The 17,446-nt window shown below is 34.6% G+C and overlaps 1 pseudogene; it reads right to left on the bottom strand.

The window, feature by feature from the left end:
- Positions 1-16,057: 16,057 nt before the first annotated feature.
- Positions 16,058-16,174, bottom strand: LOC126005487 (uncharacterized; annotated as a pseudogene).
- Between the last annotated feature and the right edge of the window lie 1,272 nt (positions 16,175-17,446).

Raw genomic sequence — 17,446 nt, 5'->3', positions numbered from 1 at the left:
TACTAATCTTTAAAATTGACAAATACCTGTGTAACAGAAATATGTGCAAGAGAAGTTGCAAGAATAGAACACTGAAGTTAAAAGGAGATAGGTGATAAGTAAACCCCAGGGGACTTAAATAAACTAACAGAGTTAGGACACAGAAACTGTGATTAGAAGTCAAGTAAAGCAAATTGATGAAGCATTTTGAAAACAAAGGAGGCTATTGGATTATATTAAAGCAAATGTTCAGAAATTCTAAAAATATTCCAAGATCTGCTAGCTAATTAAGGTTTATTCTATTAGAAGTTATATTTTCTAGAACAGGGCCTTATTAATTTAGGAGAAAATGGATTTAAGTTTTTTTTTATTTTAGTATTGCAGGTTTTTCTCTGACTTTCATTGAAGTCAACAGAAGCTAAACATTCTATATTTATTTGTCAAAATTACTGTTCATGTCTAGAAGGGAATGGGATACATATTACATACAGAGAGGAGTAAAATGCTATACCTATCTTTAGTAACTAAAATCTTTAGAGACAAGATGTCAAATGGTGATACATGATAGGATGATCTAAAAGGAAGACTTTGTGGAGAATTCACTATGGTTTTTCTTGAATTTTTCTATCATAAATTCTATCACAACTTGAGTTTAGACTTACCTTCCCACTGGAAATGAGGGCAGGCATTCTGCTTCCCTCTGTATTCTGAAGCTCTATGAAGTGGAAGCTCAATACATGTGTTAAAAGAGCAAATTAATGAATAACGATGAACTGTGAACCATGCTTTCCCAAATGAGTGTTTTTAGTAGACATTAGATAATGAAGAGATAGAAGACATTCTAGAAAGAAGGGTCAGTATTACCAAGGGTAAGGGAGTAAGGCAGCTAGGTAGAGTCCAGAATCTATAAATCATTTACTGCTTTTGAAATATAAATGTTGAGGCCAGGTAAGATGACTGATAAAGTTGGAAATCAATAGAGGTCAGACATGAAAGACCTTTGCATTCATTTCTTGTGACTGCAGCAACATATTATTACAAGATTAGCAGCTTAAAACAGCACATATGTATTCTCAGAGTTTTCATGGGTCAGAAATACAAGCATGGATAAGCTCAGAGTGTTACTCAAGTCCCACAAAGTTATAATCAAAGTGCAACTGAAGGTAAGGTCCCATATGAATCTTGAGGTATTTGATGAAGCCTATGTGATGATTACTGGAAAATGTGCTCCCTTCCATCTGTTATATCTGGGATGAATTACTTCTAAAAGCTCAGCAAAATAATCTCTTACTGGACCTCGTCTTCTTCTCCAAGATCACTACCTGTCAGGATATCTAGAACAAAATCTCATTGACATTAGGAAATGTAAGCACAGAAGAAACTTACATCACATTCACAAGTGCTAGGTATATTCAAGAGATGGAAACTTAAAAAAGGTAGATACCAAGGAATAGAAGAATAATCACAGAATTATAACTACCACATTTTAAGTGATAATAAAAGGGAGTTTTTCAATCTTCCTGAGTAATGGGGAGTCACTTAAAGGTTATAAGAAATAGAATGATGAAGGCTTATTGTTTTCTCTGTGAATCATGCTAAAAGCTCACTGGATGATGTATTTTCAAGGGTCTGTAGGAAGGTGGACTATATGCTAGTTTATACTGAATATCTAAGTGAAATATTATTATATGACAGTGAGACTAAAAAGTACACTTGCCTAATTGTATCAGAAATTTAGGTACAATCCTTGATTTTTTTTATTTGCTTCTTCTTCTACCCACAATCAATTATCTCAATCGTATGTTTCTAATAAACAGAATACGCAACTTCTTTCCAAAACTAGAATCTCATTCAAGCCATAATCATACACATAGCTCATTTTCCAAGTCTTTTAAAATATAATTTCGAGGGTGTGTGGTGATAATACAGTGGGTAGAGTGCTTGCCTTGTATGAGATCAAATCAAGTTCCTGGCACCCGTAAGGTCTTCAAGCCCCTCCAGGAGTGATCTCTTAACACTGATCCAGGAGTAATCACTGAATACTGCTATGTGTGGTCCAAAAACAAATAAAACATTAAACAAATATATAATTTAGATTATTATTATTTTTCCCCAAACTTTCAATGACTCCTCATTGCAGTCTTAATGAAGTAAAATCCATTATTATAGCCCACTTGGTTCTTTTCTATTGTTGTATTTTAGAAGTGAATGTTAGTTTTTAAAACCACAATCTCATTATGCTCCAACAAAATAGGTTCTGTCTTAAATAGGTAAACAATTCATCCTGGGCTTTTACACCTTCCATTCTTTGGACACTTCTTTTTCTAGCTATTTGTAGCTGATTTTTTAATGCCATCTGGGTCTCAGAAAAATGTCACTCCATTTGATCACACACTTTATTGTGTCATCTTCATATGATACCTATACAATGAAATTATTGTGTTTATTTATCATTTGACTCTCAGAGGAAATTTCAAGAGAACACCATCCTTTTCACTCAGTATCTGTGATGTACACACATGTAACTGATATATACAAATTGCCCAAAAGATGTGTATTAAATAGATATGTACATTTGAAAGAATGCAAAATTATTTATACTTGATGATGCACTAAATGTTATCAGCATTAGAAATGAAACCTAATGGGATAATGGCTTTTTAATTTGGGTTGCTGAGACAAAAAATAGAGGAAAAGCTCAAGATAATGTGCACATAACAGGGACAAAGACAATAGCCAAGAAATGTAAGGAAGCCTTGCAAAGAGCTTTAGAAGCTTCTCATGAACTCTTTTGTGAAGCAGGGCAGACTGTCATTTTATTGCTATTCCATTTCATTTGAAAATCATTCTGTTGTCTTTAAAGAGGAATTTCTTTGTCATATTCAAGATTAAGGTGAAGGTTGGGCAACTCCAACTATCCCAGAAAAATTAGTATTTCACTTAAATAATTGTGGAGCATAAGTGCTCTGTAAAAAAGGGCCGGAGTTGGCATTCAGAAAGACCTATCTCTGTCTAAAACAATACATACCTCCAAACCATTCTCATTGAATTTACAAAAGGATTCCAGGATTGTCGGGTAATTCTTATTCTTGCTCAATTATAATTGCTTATTCTTGGTTGGGTATTTCATCTGAAATTTTTATGTCTAGCATGTTTTGATCCAAGCATCATTCTTGCCATTTTAAAAGGCCATGTTTATTTAAAGGAAAATCTAATCTGTCTGTGTTTGATGCCTTTCCATTTAGCTCAGTTAAATGATTTTTTTTTTTTTCAGAAAAATTGTGTGCTCATTAAGTAATGCTTTGCTTGTCAAAAGTGAGAGTCACTCTTAGGTAGTGAAAGTCTTCTGACCTCACCAAAATGGATACATTTAGTCTGAGATGTTCCACCCTTGGATACTGTTCTGGTGTTTTATTTCAAGTAGTGAAACAGCCTTCCCTGGATAAGTCTCTAGTGTGTGCTCTAATTCATTGTCTATCTGAAAGCTGCTATGCTTCTGCATTTCATCACCATGAGTACTACAGATATAATGACTTCTTAGAAGTTGAGAGACAAAGGAAAAAACGAAGAATCTAAAACATATACTGAATGTTCATATCAGATCATAGGTATTCCTAGAAATTCTATCTCAAATACACCCCTAGTGTGTTATGGAGAATTCTATTCTGTGGGGAATGACTGCCTCTATCCTGTATCCTGCCAGGAAAAAAAAAAACCTCAAGCATATAGTCTAAATACCACATATAATTGATACAATTCTGTATCCTTCTCCTGGCTTACTTCATTTAACATAATATCTTTCAATTATTGAGAATAACTGCATGAAGTAATGCAATGTCTAAGTCAGAGTTGTCTCAAAATTCCTTCATTCCTAAAGGCGACATCAATGGACTCAAGAGACCCAAGCTCTGTCTAAACTTTAAATGGGCCTGTTATACAGCCAGAATAAGGGGCCAAGAGTGAACAGTAGAATACACTCTGGGAACATGGTGGACGGAGTTAGACACTGGTGAGGGGATTTGCCCTGATTCATTGTATGTCTGAGTCCCAATTATGAAGAACTTTGTAAATCACATGGTTTCAGTAAAATAAAATATTTTTTATAAAAAGAAGATGAATCTAGAATAGATAATAGATGATTTTTTTTTGCCATTGTTTTACATCTTGACTTCTCACCAAGAACCATTTTATTCAGGGGAAATAGGGTAAGTTGTCATTTTAGCAGAACTAATAGGATGTTCATTCCCAGCTCTTTCTGTTTGAGGTGTCCAAAGTGCTTGAAATCTTTTTCCTATGGATTTTTCCCATGAGTTCTTTTCTATATACCTGCTGCTCAACATAGCTTTCAGACTTTATCTCAGTATCCAACATACAATATCAGAATAAATTTATAGAAGTACTCTATTTCCTGCTCTTTTTTATCTTGTATCACTCATCCTGTAAAGTACATAGCAACATATTTGAAGACGGGACAGCACTAATTAATAAATAGGAAATAAGCTAGAGATCCTTCTGCTTGTCATCATTGGTGTGTCATTCCACATCTCTTGTTGCTTTACAAATAGTAATTTTACCTCTAAATTTGAATTAAGATTATCCTTTTTATTTCTTAAAATTTATTTTTAAAAAGGAAGCATTGGGGTTTTCAAAATTGAAAATGTTTTTAGGATTTAAGAATACAATAATACCATAGTACACCTATCAACATGGTGTGAATATCATTTATCATAGTCTATATCTTTTACTATGCACAATATCAATGTCTTCCACCATAATCTTTTGAAATGCCAGACCCTTCTTAGTAACTTACATTTTGTGGTTAGACTCTTATAGTAATTTTTTTTACTGCTTTGTCTCCATACATATACCACATGAGTGAAAACAACAGGATTTTTCCTTTCTCCAATCTGACTTAATTTGTATAGCAAGATAATTGTCAGTTCCATCTATGTTGTCATAAAAGACACATTTTTCATGATTGGATAGGATCCTATTGTGCATTTATATTTATCTTTCCACAGATATGCTAAATAGCATGTGAGAGTTTGGTATTTCTTTTATCAGAATTTATCTATTGTAAATGGTTTTGAAACGTTTTGATTTAGCATTTTTATATTTTTTAGATAGATACCTAAGAGGGACATTGTTGGATCATACAGCTGGCACATTTTTAATATTTTGAGTAATATTCATACTGAACTGCATAGGTGTTGAATATGTTTACATAACTTCCAACAGTGAGTGAGGATTCTCGTTGGCCTCTCCCAGTGAGTGCTTGTTTCTTTCTGGCCTTTAGTGTATGGGCCATTCTCACTGGTGTGAGGTAATAGCTCATTGTCATCTTTATTTGCATTTCACTACATATAAGCTATAGAAAATATTTTTCTTATGTTCCTTAAGCATCAATATGTTTTGATGAAGTTTGTTGCCTATCTGCCTCCCCCACATTTAAAAAAAAAATTAAACTCTTCAACTGAATCACCATGAGAAACATAGTTAAAAAGTTGTTCATGATTGAGTTTCAGTCATATAATGTTCAACACCCTTCTCCAGTCTCCAGTACACATTTCTCAAACCACTGTCCTCAGTTTCCTAAGTGCCCTTCCCTTGCTCTTACCTCTGCCTGATTTTGTATAACAGACATTTTCCACCTTTCTTTTTCCCTCTCTCTTCCCACTTCCTCTCCCTCCCTCTACCTCCCACCCTCACTATCTTCCTACCTCTCTCTCTCCTCTCTTCTTTTATCTTTTAGACATTGTGCTTTGTAATACTGTTAATAAAAGGCTTAATAAATACAACTTTATCTCCTAACAGCTGAGTAGTATTCCATTGTGTAGATGTACTACAATATATTTATCCACTCATCTGGGCTGTTTCCAGATTCTGGCTATTGTGAGTAATGCTGCAATGAACATAAGAATGCAGAAGGCTTTTTTGCATTATTTTTTATGAACCCTTTAGGTATAGTTTCAGAACTGGTATTGCTAGGTCATATGGAAACTGAATTAAGATTTTTGAGAAATGCTCATATATTTTTTCTAGGAAGAGGGTACCAGAAGTCAACATTCCACAGTGGTGAATAAGAGTCCCTTTCTCCTTACCTCCACACCAGTACTAACTGTTCTTGTTTTGTTTTGTTATTTAGATATGTACCATTATCAGTGCTGTAAGATGATACCTCATTACTCTTTGATTTGCATCTCCCTGATGATTAACTATGTGGACTATTTTTTCATGTGTCTTTTGGCCATCTGTAATTCTTTGAGGATTTTTCTGTTCATCTCTTCTTCTCATTGTTGGATGGGATTAGACATTTGTTCATTGTTCATCTCTACCAGTACTAGAAACATCTTATATATTAACTCTCATCATATGGATCCTTACAGCCTATCCTTTGGAACTTAACTAAAGTTAACATACAAAATAAATCCTCTTGAAAGCTGACTGTACTTTGAGCAGAGTAGGATGCTCATGGATTATAGATATGCTGCCTAGTTCCTAACTATATGAAGGAGCCTGCATAGGATCAGGCATTTTAATTTGCTGGGCTTAAGCAAATATTTCTCAGCTTCCATCTTGCTCAACTATTAGCTAGAAGTGAGTTAAGGTCACCTCAGGAATTTGTACTTGGTCTCTTAGTGAGAAGAGAAGTGCTGTGCAGGACTTTAAGTGTAAACTTCCCTGTTCCCCGAACAAAGTTTTGCAGTTTAGAGATCTTTTCCCAAGTTATTTTTCAGTAGAATTTACTTCTAAGGGATAATGTCATTTTTCCCAATCTATATAAATAGTAATATTCTGTCCTTTGTATGTTGGGGCTTCTCTATGCATATTGGCATAGTTAATTGAAGATTGGGTGTATATTTTTAGGCTTCAAAAAAAACACAATGATATCCATAATATTAATCCAGTCATGCTGCCAAAACTGAACTTATTCTCCAAACCATAAGTGCTCAAAAGCAATTACCAGCATGTTAGCAAGTGCCCATAAAATAAAACCATAACACTTTCTTGCAGGTGGTGTGGTAAAATAAGGAGCATAGAAGGTAGTCTTGAAAGCTGAGTAGTTTTACTCTCTGTTAGATATGCCTTACCCACACAAGAATAAGCCTGAGTGTATCAGGACTGGTAAGATCTGCTAAAGGGATCTAATGGCACAGACACTTACATTAGTCTAGAATCTTAAGGCAGCTGCAAAGCTGTACCTGAAGTCCACTTGTTTTTTATAGAGTTGCAATGAATATTCATCACCTTTATTATCTGGAAGCTATAGATACAGTCTGGAGTTAAGAATTGGTCTTTGGAGGAAAGGGAAATTGATTCTATTTGCTTTTGGTTTGGTTTGGTTTGGGACTCCACACTGGCAGTGCTCAAGGCTTATTCCTAGTTTTCCACTCAGAAATTACTACAAGCCTCTCTCATAGGGACCATATGGGATGTTGGAGGTTGAACCTGGGTCAGGCAGCTTGCAAGGCAAGCATGTAAGGCAAATTCTTCAGCCCCCAGGAAAGTAAGGCTTTTTTATTAATATATTTATTTAAACACCTTGATTACAAATATGATTGTAATATGTATCAATATGTAATATGTATCAAGGTTTCGGTCATGTAAAGAACAGCACCCCCCTTCACCAGTGCAACATTCCCATCACCAATGTCCCATATCTCCCTCCTCCCCACTCCACCCCCACCAGTACACTAGACAGGCTTTCTACTTCCCTCATTCATTCACATTGTTATGATAGTTCTCAATGTAGTTATTTCTCTAACTGCACTCAACACTCTTTGTGGTGAGCTTCATGTCTTGAGGAAAGTAAGTTTTAACCTCAGCATAGCTATTCCAAGTCTGCTACTTTTCCCTCATAGAGGAGTTTCAGTTTCCTGGCACCATAGAAAAAGACTTACAGCTATGCTATCACTATGGCTCCAGACTATTATGCTAAGTGAAATGAACCAGAGGGAAAGAAATACACATAGAATAGTCTCACTCATCTGAAGAATGTAAGAAAAATAAAAGACAGTATGGCAAAAATATCCAGAGACAATATAGATGAGTGCCAGGAGGACAAGCCCATGGCATTAACCACAGTGACAATTACCATGACAAGGATAGAGAAAGAGAGGCAGAATGTGTGTCTAAGAGACAGTTGGGATTAGGATTGGGAAATAGGACCTTGGTGGAGAGAAAACTGTATTAGTAAAGGGTGCTGTACATTCTATGACTGAAACCTAAGTATAAACATTTCTGTAACCACAGTGTTTAAATAAATAAATTATGAAAAAAATTAAAAAAAAAAGAAATTTCTTGGGGTATGAAAAGGAGCGTGTACAGAGCCTGTAGTTTTTCTCATAACAGTATGCTCTCAAAGGCGAAGAAACTCTGTATCTTTTAGGCTAAGGGAATTCCCTTCCTAATTTCACCAATATTTTCTATGCCTATGCATAAAACAAAACAAACAAACAAACAAAAACCCAAAAACCCAACTCCCCAAAACAACAACAACAACAACAACAACAAACCTTGCCATACCAGCCCTCCTTCCTTTTTTGTTTTTTCCTTTCGGTGCTTTTTTGTAGTTGCTGGTTTTGGTTTTTTATTTGATTTTTTTCTTTTTTTTCTTTTTGTTTCTTTTTTTAGTTTTGTTTCTTTTGTTGTTGTTGTTGTTGTCGTTGGTTTTTGTTATTTTATGTATTCTTTTTGGTTATGTTTTTCTTCTTTTTTTCCCTTCTTTTTAAATTGATATTTATAACCTCAAGACGAACTCCTCCTGGTTTTTTTATTTGTTTGTTTTTTTTGTTTTGTTTTTTTTGTTTTTATTTTCTTCTTTTCTTTTTTCAAACAGAACCACATAATTTGAATCATCTTCTTCTGCCTCATAAGTTGAGGAGAAAAAAATGGATGATACCAGATTCAAACAGTCATATAAACCAATTGAGTAGTAATAAAAATGACCAAACTTAAACACCAAACCCAAAGTCAACGACAACAGAATCAATATCCAATTTTCAACAAGCTCTACACAGAGGGGACCAGTTACACTTGCAGTCCAGGGGGCAAAGGAGAGAGATGCTGGGAACAGGGTTGGAGGGAGGACAACACTGTTGGTGGGAATACCTCTGATTCAATGTCACTATGTACCTAAATATTACACTAAAAGACTTGTAATTCACCTTGGTCACAATAAAAAAAAAATTGTTTGTAAAGAAGAAGAGTTTCAGTAGTAGGTAAACTAATGAAGCAAAATACTTTTATTAAAAAATGTAGAGGTATATGAGAGGAATGATAGAGTGTTGTGTGTTTAAGAGAAAACACAGGTTTCTACAGATTGGAAAAAGTATTGTTTTTCCTAATTGTCTTGGTTTGGAGTTCTCTCCATATATATAAAATTAATCTGGGCATTGTCACTAGGAAAGCCTTACATTCCTGATGGTCTTTCATATTCATATCACCACCTTTCAAATTTTTATTAGCTTTAGTTTTTCTGAGGGAGTCCTCCATTCTCTGGTTGAGGCCTCAATTTCAGCCATGTGGTTGGTGCCTCACATTCCCCACCACTTAGGAGCACGGAATTTGCATCTCAAGGGTGTAATCTTCTTGTCTTTGTGCTCCTTCTGTGCTGGGTAAAATCTCCTTAACTTTTATTATTTTTCTCAAAAAGCTTATTATGGGCCTCCTGCCTACCTGACTATAATAGTTGGGTAGATGTCTTGAATGTTCACTGGTTGCATTGTAAATTACTCTCCTTAGTAATCAAGACTAGGCCTTTACAAAAATATACAGAATGTTCAAAATTAACAAAATAATCATTTAGAACACAGAGTATAAACTAAAAATCCAGGATAATGGATTCTAGAGGCTAGGGGCTGATGCAGGTCTTTTTTGTTTTGTTTTGTTTTTAGTTTTTGTTTTTAAGTAAAACTTAAGAATAAATTCCTTAGCCTATAAGTAAAGCTAAGCATTAAGACCACATTTCTTTGAAATGCAAATCTCTTGCTCTTTGAAACTGAGGTACAATCAGAGGCAAAAATTTGAAGTCCTACCCAGAGAAGAGTAGACCCTTTCAGAAAATGAGAAGCTGTAAAAGGGTTATGATGGGTTTATGACAGGATCATCAAAAGAGCAGACTTTATCTGTGACAATGCACTGATATTAGGTATTCAAATAACTTGGAAAAATTATATGTAACCAACTTTCTTCCAAAAGCCATTCAAGGCTTTCTTGCCTTTTTAAGTCCCCGCTTTATCTTGAACATGTATTTTACTCCTGTTTTCCACTTTGGAAAAGCCAATATTCTCTCTTGAGCATCTATTTCTCTCTTCCCCTTCCCATACATCTCTTTCATCTAAATAGTTCAATAAAAATTATTCAGCTTCACTGTTTCATTTCTTCTTAAAATTCTTTTATTTTCTTTTTAATAATTTTTATTGTGACCAATGTGAATTACAAGTCTTTCACAGTTATACTTAAGGTACACAGTGACAGTGAATTAAGGCTATTCCCACCCCCAGTGTTGTCCTCCCTCCACCCCTGTTCCCAGAATGCATCCGATACCTCCCCCCTTTGCGGTCCCCTTTGTGTATAGCTTGTTGTAAATTGAGGGGTTCTTGATACTGTTGACATTGACTTTGGGTTTGGTGGTTAGGTCTGATCATTTTTTATTTTCATTCAGTGTTCATGCGACTGTTTGATCCTGGTACAATTCATTCCCCCTCCCCCATTTTATGAGGCAGAACAAAATGATTCAAGTTCTATGGTTCTGTTGGGGTTAGGAAGGAAAGCTGGGAGGAGCCCATCTAGAAGCTACCACTATCAATTTAAAAGAAGAGAGAGAGAGATAACCATAAAACAAGCAACAACAAAATAAACCACTACGGTAACACAAACAACAACATAACAACAACAATAACAAAAAAGGAAGGAGGGCTACCACCTCAAAAATTCTTTTCTGTTGGCAAGGTGCCTGAAATGCCTTGCTGCATGCAGTTAGGACTGACTTTCCTTTCCTACAAAGAGCAATTCTTTTCTCTAATCTGAGTCCAAAGCCTCGTGAGAACTCAGGTAGTGGAGACATGTTCCAGTCCTGCACATGGAGTTTGCTAGGGTCTCTTGGGGCTGGTGAATCCATGTGAAGATATTGCTTGCAATAGACTTTACCGGTGCTGAACCACACTAAATATTTCCCTGGATGGCAGAGAAGGATCAAGCAGAGGCGTGGAAACAAATTTTTTTCAAAGCTATCTCCCTTGCTTCCCACTTTACAAGCCACCTGCTATAGCACAGTCATAGAATAGATTAGCCTTTACCTCTATAGTGTGAACTACAGCCCACAGCAGTGTTATGAGATTTTCTGAGCATCTTTGTAAAGACGAACCCTACCCATTAGTCAATAAAAAATAACAATGCATTGCAGGTGGGAGGTGTGACTCCCAACAGTAGAGAAGGAATTCTCTAATGGTTTATAAGAGTGGCCCTAGTATTTCCCAACCCTGCTACCATATGGGAGGCAGGGGAGCCATTGAACCCAGGCTGGAGCGCAGAATTGCTCTTTGAAGAATGGAGAGTCTGTCCTAACTCTTAACCAGGCTTGTTTTACCTTCCCCTCACAAAAAAGAATTTCGGGAGATTAGTGAATACAAATTATTTATCTAGGAATTAAGAAGAGAAAGAGAGGATCAAGATAAGTGCTCAAGAAAACTTCAAAGCTTCTTCAAAATGAGAAAAGGGGCTTAGAGTGGCTTTGGGGAGGGGTGATCCCACACCCAGTGATGCTAAGGGGTTACTCCTGGCTATAAGCTCAGAGATGCTCTACTGGCTCAGGAGATCATATGGGACGCTGGGGATTGAACCAAGGTCCATCCTGGATTGGCTGTGTGCAAGGCAAATGCCCTACCACTGTGCTATCGCTCTGGCCCCATTAGAGTGGCTTTTTTTAGAAAAAGTCTATTTTTTGCCTTTGTACCAAATTCTTAACACAAGTAGGAGTTAATGAAGCATTTCATGTGGAATAACACTAACCTATTGGTCCCTCTTTAGTCCTTCTGCAACTGTTTTCTGTGAGTTCCAAGTGCTTCTCAAACCAAGGATCCAGAAATTTCCTTTCATTTTAGAGAGTTATCCTTGCTCCAGGCCTGAAATTTTGAGTCTCAGTGGTTTTCTGATGAAAATCTAATGGATCTTGTGTCTTAGAAGTCTTCATGAATTTGAGCTGGTACAAAACAATATTTTACCTAACATATATTACCAGAGCCCCCTGTTTTATTTGCCTATAACAGGAGAAATTATTTGCTTTATAATATCTTACTCCTTAATCTAAAATAGAATTTGCGTCAGGGTAATTGATGGTGTAAATAACCATTCACTCTTGAAAAAATTCTTGTACCCACAGAATAAGCTCTGATGATAGCTTTCCATTATATATATGTATGTATTAAACACTTATACATTGTATATACTTATATAATATATATTATACATTGAATATACATACATGTCATATATACCATAGCTTTAGATTAGTATGTTATGAGTTACACATTTACTAATATTAAAAATATTCATGCATGTATCTATTGTTCAATGATTTAGTAAACCAGTATATGCTGAAGCACCTAATACCTACAATTTATAGCAATTTGTTTATAGAAACTGTTTTACTGAATGAATGAATGAATGCATAGGCTGCTGTTTTCACTTTGATAAAATGGTGGTATGTTGAAAGAACTCTGAAATCAAACAGCCTGAGTTTAGGCCTTAGCATTATGCTCTTATTAGTAAGCACATTTCCTTTAGCACGATTGCTTTATCGGCAAAGATGATGATGATGCTAGTTCTAGGGAATTGCCCTTCAGAATTGTAAAATAATAATAATACTTTTCCTACAGATTTGTTGTCAAGCACATTTTTAGTATGAGATAATAGGATATTAGAGAGCAAAGCATATTCATGATGAGAGCTGGAATTAATCTTGTGATTTTCTAAGTCTCAGATACCTAATGAGTTCAATTAGCCTAAAAACCTCATTAACATCAGGTTTACCTTGAAAAGACTGCTCTAAGTTCTAGTGAGTTTTAATGGTTGCCTACATACAAAACAGTGTGTCTGAACAGAAACTTCTTTGATGAGACCTGAAAACCTGGATATAGCAGAGTCTGGCTTCGTTCACTCAAAAAGAAGAATCCTTGTATGTCAGCATATGCTTGCTTATCCATCAGTTGAGCCAACTATTAAATGTGTCCACTAGAAAGGTATATGCACAGTGCCTCATGGTGTCTGTATAAATTTACTGACTATTAAGATTGAACACGGCTCAACTCACTTTTCTTTGTTTTTAGGAATAAAGCTAAATCTTTACCAGAGCATTGTTTTATATAGCATACAAAGATAAACATATAGAAGTATTTGCCACAATAACTGTACAGAACATATGAAGAAAATTATAATTTTTATAATAATGATGTGCTGCCATCACTCACCAGTGCTTTCCATTCATCTTTCCTAGCTCTTACTTTCCATTCAATGATACAAATTACCTTCATCTGCATGGGTTAGGTGGGTAAATATAGTTTTTATTTTCTCCAATTCTAGAAGGACAAAAGGACATCCAGCACAGAGCCATTATAAGGCTGGTACCCTCCAGGCTAATTTATCTTACTTTGTCTAATTTTTTATGTAAGACTCATTGAATCATAATGGTACCCCACCGCTCCAAAAAGTGATTGCTTATAAATTTATACTTTTCTTAGAATATATAAGATATCAACACTTAAATATTTTATATACTCCAACCGTACTTTCAGGATACCCAATTTGTTTACATAGCAAATGAGCTACTGGGAATTCCTTTCAGAAGAAGATTTCTTTCTTTGAATAATTCTAATGATGGCTCAGTTTCTGGAAAACTCTTCTTGAAGTTTTGTGTTATTCTTAGAAGAAAACATGGCTTCCAGTTCATTGAGCAGTCAGATTTATTTTAAATAAATTCATGGTAAAAAGTCCATATGTGTTGATATACAAAAAATATAGTACACAGTGTTATTTTATAATCATATTTTATACTGAGAAAGTTTATCTTAATTTTAATAATATAGATAAATAATACAAAAATTAAAGAATAAAACAAAATTTCTTGCTTGTTACTTCTGTAAAATACTTAAATATATGAATTGTGTTATGCATGTATTTGGACAATATGGAAATAGATAGGTTCCTTCCTCCTACCTACTTATTACTCTAATTTTCCTGCTTTAAACACTCACTAAGCAACAGACAAATATCTGGTATTTTATCTCAAAGTGCCCAACATAGAGACTTTTAAAATACCAAAGTAAAGAAGAATAAATTAGTACATTGATTCATCAATAAGTAGCAGCACCGGAGCCTTGGTCTGCTTGTATTCTCTCTTTATATTTGAAAGAAATGTAAAGAAAAAAATGATGGATGAAAAGATCATGAGAGAAAAGTCAAGGGATATAAACACATGCATTTCTTTCAAGGAGTACTAAAAAAACTAAATCATTATCATTACCTTTTTTATTGGGTAAATATTTAAGTCTATATTGTCCATTAAGTTTGGTTCCTATTTTGCCCCTGTTTGGTCATATCTTATCCTCATGCCAAAGTTTCAGAGAAATGTAACAATGCGGGCTGAAGCAATAGCACAGTTGTAGGGGATTTGCCTTTCACATGTCCAACTCAGCATGGACCTGAGTTCAATTTCCGGCATCTCATATGGTCTTTCTGAACACAGAAACAGGAGTAACCCTTGAGTACTACTTGATATGGCCTAAAATAAACAAATAAACAAAACAAAACAAAGAACAAAATGTAACAATGCCCTCTATTTCTGCTTGGATTTGAGTTCTTGCTAAGTTTCAACTATCAGACTTACTTCCATGGAAGTAAGTACAAAAGTGTCCTCACAGACCCTATTTAAAACCTTGTATGAAGGTGTCAGAGCAGTCCTAGAAAAATCTCAGTTCCTTTTCTGAAACTAATTCAGTTTACTGTTTCTATAATTTTAGAGTAAAGCCTTTTCTAAGGTGTAAAAGTGTCCAGGTCCAAATTTGTCCTCCAAATGCCATGCACATGAGTGAGGATCTTATCACTTCTCACTCTTTCTGAGATTTCCTCTCACTTATGAGACTGCTGCTGATAAGTAGGCCTCTGTTGCAACCAACACTGTCAAGAGTATGTCAGTTTTATTTTGATTCTCCATCTTTTCAATAATGCTGTCCTCTAAAAGATACTCCATCATAGACACTAGAGATATAGAGATTTCCCCTTGATTAATGTTAAAGTTAAGAAGAAAAGTTTTTCATGAAAATAAGTTATTGTTCTTCCTTATTTTTTATAAACTAATCAGCAAATTAAAATAGTTAATCTGAAAAAGTAAGAAGTGAATAGCAAAATGCCAATATCTTAAAGCTTAAACAATTATAACTTAATTTGTGCTCTATCCTCATTGTTCACATTTCTACAGTAATACAAATACTGGATTTCAGAAGCATTTATACTGGTAATGTATGATAAAATTATGTTTGATTGTATTTTGAATCTATTCTTTTTACTAAAATAGCAAAAATGAATTCTGACCACTAAATTGATTCCACAGTCAATTAACAAATCCTAATTCAAAACTAAAAATTCTATCTTAAACATTCATTCCCCCACAATTATTAATAAGTTCAATTATTAAAGCCCATTATAAAAAACTAAACACAGCCAATTGCAAAAAATTAAGCAAGATATATAAAAATTGAAATAAAAAGAAATGAACATGTCCAAAAGACATATGAAGGAACAAAATGATTCCCAAAGCAACCAAATGGGGACCATTTACGCTAGAACAAATCACTTTTTATTTCTCAATAAAGACAATCGCATTATAGATCAGTCAATTATAGTGATAATGATTGACAATGATAATACCAAGGCACCGAAAAGATTTTAATTGATATTCCTCATATTTTACATATTCCTCATATTTTACATGAATTATGACAACTCAAAAAATTATTTAACAGTTCCATTACTAAATGTTTTGCATATTTAAATGATTGTTTTAAGCCTACAGCACCCAGGTGGTCTCCCATCCTATATTTCCAGGTGGTCTCCCATCCAAGTACTAACCAGGCCTGACCCTGCTTAGCTTTCGAGGTCAGACAAGATCGGGCGTGTTCAGGGTGGTATGGTCGTAGACAAATGATTTAACACGTTGCTTGATCTATAATGTTTCCAACTATCAGAGCAATTGTCCTTCTGTACATCATTCTAGAAATAGAGACTCTTAGCATACTATGAGAATTAACAACCTACAATACTTTATTTTCCATATGATGGTTACTATCTTTCTTATCAAGAATGTTTTATATTTTAAGTCTTTATTTTATATTTTAATTTTCATAGTCAAATTTTACATATAAAACAAGGCTAATGGGCTTATATCTATAATCTTACATTTTTTCTCCAGTTATGTGACTTTATGCCCCTTTTCTTAATTATAAATATTTTGAATTTCATATAATTTTTAAACATTATAATCACAATTATTAATTTATCGGTCTCTCAAGTTCTCAGTACGTTTTCTTTGATTGATAGTGTTGCTGATTTATAGTGTTTCAATTAAGAAATTGAAAAGTGGGGGCCTGAGAGGTATCATGGAGGTAAGGCGTTTGCCTTGCATGCAGAAGGATGGTGGTTCCAATTCTGGCATCCCATACTATGGTCCTCCAAGCCTGCCAGGAGCTATTTCTGAGCGTAGAGTCAGGAGTAACCCCTGAGCGCTGCCGGATGTGAACCGAAAACCAAAAATCAAAAAAAAAAAAGAAAGAAAGAAAGAAAGAAATTGAAAATTTGGGTCAGAGCTAGTCTATAGAACGAAATTTAATGTGGTGGGGGAAAGGGTAGGATGGCAAGAAAGAGCAACCCTAAAACAATGGTTGAGAAAAGAAAATCTGTGCTTAGAACATTGTATTCATAAAATCCTATCATTGGCAATATTATAAATTATGGGGACTAAAACTAAAAAATTGAATGAATTTTTGAAAACAAAGCAACGGAAAGAAAGAAGAAAAAGAAAGAAAAGTAGAAAGACAGACAGTGAGAAAGGAAGGAAGGAATGTAGAGAAGAAAAAGAAAAAGGAGAGAAAGAAAGAAAGAAGAAAGAAATAAAAGAAAGAAGGGAAAATTAAAGAAGAGAGAAAAGAAAAAGCAAAGAAAGAAAAAGAAGAAAGAGACAAGAAAGTAGGAAAGAGAAAATAAAGAAGAAAGGAAAGAAAAATAAAGAAAGAAAAAGAAAGAAGAAAGAATAAAAGAAAAGAAAGAAGAAAGAGAAAGAAAGGAAAGAAGGAAAAAAGAAGAAAGAAGAAAAAACAAAGAAAATGAAAGAAAAGAAAGAAGGAAAGAAAAATAAAGAAAAAGAAGAAAGAAAGAAAGAGAGAGAAAGAAAGGAAGAAGGAAGGAAGGAAGGAAG

The sequence above is a fragment of the Suncus etruscus genome, chromosome 3, assembly GCF_024139225.1.
Source record: "Suncus etruscus isolate mSunEtr1 chromosome 3, mSunEtr1.pri.cur, whole genome shotgun sequence".
In the NCBI taxonomy this organism is placed as follows: Eukaryota; Metazoa; Chordata; class Mammalia; order Eulipotyphla; family Soricidae; genus Suncus; species Suncus etruscus.
Note: the sequence above shows the minus strand (reverse complement) of the source record. Positions and strands in the feature narration are given on the sequence as shown.